This window comes from Girardinichthys multiradiatus, chromosome 24 (assembly GCF_021462225.1).
Source record: "Girardinichthys multiradiatus isolate DD_20200921_A chromosome 24, DD_fGirMul_XY1, whole genome shotgun sequence".
In the NCBI taxonomy this organism is placed as follows: domain Eukaryota; kingdom Metazoa; phylum Chordata; class Actinopteri; order Cyprinodontiformes; family Goodeidae; genus Girardinichthys; species Girardinichthys multiradiatus.
Window position 1 is genome coordinate 22395611 of NC_061816.1, and position 4953 is coordinate 22400563.

The following is a 4953-nucleotide window of genomic DNA, read 5'->3' on the forward strand; positions in this document are numbered from 1 at the left end:
TCCAACAGCTACAGTGAGGAAGGGTCAGAATGGAGGGTTTGCAGGGAGGCATTAAATGCTTTTGCAGCTGCTGCCACTGCAAGCCAACCCCTAAAAATACCAACAGCCTTCATGACGCAGGGTCAGATAAAGTAAGGCTCTCCATTCAGAGACCATGGCGTACTAAAAATAAAGTCCTGCATTGGATCACTCAGCTCAAAAGATATCCTTAGCTAAACATCAGAAGAGAAAGGACACCCTACCCGCTGGAGTTCCTTGTGTCAGTAATCGCAGAAACACAGAAATAGGTTTTAAATTTTTATTGCATTATCACTTAAGCATTGTTTATATTAAGCTGTGATTAATAAGGCCTTGTCTAAATATGTTTTGTCATCGCAGAAAACAGTTTAAGCCATACGAATTCAACAGCTATTGGAAGGTATACTGTTAGGTTAGGTATCTGTTACAATTTCAGAGCAATATTTGTTTATTATCTATAATCGTAGATATTTGGAGATTAAAAAAAACAAAAAAACATTTGGAAGTAAACCAAAACACGTTTAACTTGATATTTGCAAATCTTAGCTTTCAAGTTCAGAATCAGAATCAACTTTATTGGCCAAGATTATGTGCACAAACAAGAAATTTAACTTTAGGTTTTAACCCTTTCTCTCTCCTAGACATGGAAATTGACTGAGCTTTTACTGTAACTAATTATATGTGCTCTCTTTCAGACTCTAACCTTGAAAACTGGCTCAGAGTTTATCTGTTCTTTCTTTCTAGGTGAAACGACTAAAGGAGCTACATCCATAAACATTTACTTTTCCTTCCCATAGAAAGGACTTCTGGATCAGAGCTTCTGTGTTCTTTTTGCGTCTCTGCTGTGTTCTCTCAAACCCCCAGTTGGTCGTGGCAGATGGCCGCTCACACTGAGCCTGGTTCTGCTGGAGGTTTCTTCCTGTTAAAAGGGAGTTTTTCCTCTCCGCTGTCGCTACATGCATGCTCAGTATGAGGGATTGATGCAAAGTCAACGCCAGTGACTGTCCACTGTCTCTACATGCTCATCCGGGAGGAGTGAATGCTGCAAGTCACTGACTGGATGCAATCTGCTGGGTTTCCTTAGATAGAAAAACGTTTTATCCAATTTGAATAAAAAGCTAACTCCGACTGCACTGTTCAATTGTTAGGATTAATTGGAATGTATGTACCTGACTGTTGTGAAGTGCCTTGAGACAACATGTGTTGTGAATTGGCGCTATATAAATAAAACTGAATTGAATTGAAGCGATCACAGTGACACTAAGTATAAATATATAAACTTTAGAGGAAACAGAATAAGGATAAAAAGGGAAGTATGTACATGTATTTAAGTATGTATATATAATTTTTTATATAAAGAAAAGAAAGCCTTGTTTCAATAGTGCAAATAGGCTTATTTAGCTGACTACTCTGGCTGTAAGGTTCATCAGAGAGACCACCTGGGGGAGGAAACTGTCTCTGTGGCAGGTGGTTTTTGCCATTAGCGCTCTGTAGCGCCGCGCTGAAGGTAAACATCTAAATAGTTTGTCTCCAGGATGTCTGCAGAGATGTTAGCTGCCTTTTTCTGACCCTAGACTTGTACAGGTCAGCCCTGATGATCCTCTGTGCATATCTAATTGTCCATTGCAGCATGGACCTGTCCTGGTTTGTAGATAAGCCAAACTACACAGTGATGGATGAGCATAAAACAGACTGAATGTTAGTGGGATAGAAGATGACCAGTAACTGGTAAGGTGTACTTCTTGAGAACAGAAGTTCAGTTTCTCCTGGGCCTTCTTCTGAGCAGGGTCTTTGTGTGAGGACCATCTAAGGTCCAGACAAAGGGTAATTCCTAGAAACCGGAAGTGATCCACAGTGGACACAATGTTGTTGAGGATGGTGAGGAAAAGCAGTGAGGAGGGTGTTAACTGAACATCCACTGTCATTTCCACAGTCTTAAGTGGGTTAAGCTCGAGATTGTTTTGACCGCACCAGTGGACCAGATTATCCACCTTCTGTCTGTATGCAGACTCGTCATTGTCCTGGATCAGACCAATAACAGTGTCATCTGCAAACTTCAGGACTTTCACTGGGTCTGCTGAGGTGCAGTCATTTGTGTACAGGGAGAAGAGGAGTGGGGAGAAAGCACACCCGCGGGGGGCGTAATTGCTAATGGTTCTTGTGTGGGAGAATAGGCTCCCCAGCCTCACCTGCTGCTGCCGGTCAGTCTGGAAGTTGGTGATCCCTGGGTGGTAAAGGTGTTGCTGAATGAAGTGCAGTCCCAAACTGATTGCATCATCTGCCGACCTGTTTGCCGGGTAAGCAAACTGCAGGAGGTCCAGCAGGGGGCCTGTGAAGTCCTTCAGATACTTCAACACCAGTTACCTAAAGGATTTCATGACCACGGACGTCAGGGTGACAGGCCTCTAGTCATTTAATCCTTTGATGGTGCGTTTCTTGGGGACCGGAATGATGATGGAGCATTTAAAGCAGGAGGGTACGTCCCACAGCTCCAGAGACTTGTTGAAGATCTCAGTGAAGATGGTGGCCTCTTGGTCGGTGCAAGTTCTCAGGGGCCATGTTTGTGCCTTGCATAAGCAAGTCTACAAAATGTGTGATAATTAAAACTAAGTGAATATATTTATCAAATATAGTAAGTGAAGATAAATGTGCCCTTATTCAAAAACTTAAAAAAGTTACATTTTCTACTTTCTTTGGCTTCCAGGCCCTCTTAGATTAATGTTTAAAACTGAATTTGTACTTTAAAGCATTGAAAACCCTATTTTTGATTTTTACGAACAAAATGATGGACTGGCGACTTGTCCAGGGTATACCCTGCATCTCACCCATAGATTGTTGGAGATAGGCATCAGCTACCCGCGAGCGACCCTGTATGAAAGAAGCGGGTATAGAAAACGGATGGATGGATGGATTTGACAAAAGTATGGGATTTAAAATGAAAAATCCTGTATCTATATTCTATATTAACAGTAGGAATGTCCGGCATTGCAAATAAAATTTAAACTTTCACAAACGCAGCCACCCTTACCTTCAAAGAGAAAAACAGTGCAAAATAGTCGAACTAAGGGCCTATGAGGTATGAGTACGCCACAAGTTACGCATTATTTTCCTGCAGAAACCATTGACCCTGATTAGCTTTATTGGTAGTCTACATCCTCTCTAAGTAAGAAATATTGCTCATAGTCTATAGTCATGGTTATTCTCTCTAATTATCAAGCTTATAGTATCATATCAAGCTAGACTTAAACTGATTTCAGTCAATAGTTTTGTTTTAAATGTAGCTGCTTTTTGCAAATTTTCCAGATTATGTTCTGCCTAGATGATCAAGTAAAGGGTGAACCATCTCTCAAGTCATGTGTTAGGTCAGTCCTAGACCTTTTTTCAGTTTCCTTTTGATGATTATTAGATACTGTGTATCTCCTGTAGATAGTTTAAAGTCTTTAGGAAACCTGTCTGTTTTTGTTGTGGGTTACAAAAATTTCAATATGTTTGCATCTGTTTCCGCTGTATCAGTACTTGTGCATTTACCAATCATATTCCTGGTGTTAAACACTTCCTGCCTGCATTCTCAGACAATAGCTCTTTGAGCAATCGCTTCAAGAGTGTTTCGGACAGCAAAGCCCCTGATATGCACAGCAAACTGTCGACAGAGATCTTAGACCTTCAGTACAGGTCACATAACTTCACTCCCTCTGGAAACATCCACTTAATCTAATTGGAATGTCATCCTAAAAAAAAGAAAGCAGAATAATGTTCAAGAGAAGATAATGTTTTGTTTAAAATGTGTTTTATTGGCTGTTTGATGAACCACGACTACAACACTAGCTCCATTTCCAGTTGCTCTGTCACCTTGCAGTCATCCCTGCAGCTGTTCGGCGTGACAGCTACATCACTGATCACTCTTTGTCCTGAGATTGGGTTTCAGTTTGAGGAGCTGAAGAGGACTGATAGCGACTGTAGCGTTCACAACAGACTTGATTACATTCATAAAACACAACTACAAAGGAGACACATAGGTCATAGCTATGAATCTCTTTTTTGTCACGTGTAACTAAAAGTAAAGAGATGCTGAAGTCTCTGGATATTGTCAAGTTGCTGTGGTTGACAGTGTTGTATGGAGGACTGGGACAGCACCTGGGGACTGGGATTCTTTGGTGGCGATCCCAGGTTTTTTTAGAAAGCAGACTGAAAAGTGACTTCCAACTGTTGAGGGATTAGCAAGTTCAGCACGGGGTCCATTTGTGGCCCTTGGAATGATTTTCTTGAAGCAGGATATCCACAGCATATCAAGTAAATAGATTTTCACAAAGTGGGACACAATCGTGAAGTGGAATGAAATTTATTGGATGTGTCAAATGTGTCCCAATTGTTGTTGATTCTTCACAAAAAATTTGAATTTTATATCTTTATGTTTGAAGCCTGAAATGTGGCAATAGGTTGAAAAGTTCAAGGGGACTGAATACTTTCGCAAGGCACTGTATGTATGAGGTACAGCATGGACCGCGTGCATTGTTGTAGTTATTTTTCTCCTAAAAGTCTTTTTATCTCTGATTCAACTTTTTCCCAGATTAAATTCTATACTGAGATGCTCAAATCTGTTCTGTATTAGAAAAACAGTTGTTTTTCCCTTTCTGTTTTTTCTCTAATAAATAGTGTTAAAAGAATTTGGAAAATCTGGAATTTTTTGCGGGCGGGAAATTCCATATGTGGCCTTTACTAAACTTCAGCAGCTCAGCGAACTATGGGGATCAATAACTAACTGTAAAATGAAATTCTCAAAAGTTTGTCATATAGATGTTATGCATTGTATGTACAGTGTTTATTGTGTTGGCATATACATCCTCCCTTTCACAAAGGTCAGATCAACAGATCAACCAACAGATTCCTCTGTGTTTGCTGTGGATCTTTGCAGCTATCATCTGACCTCTTCTCTGA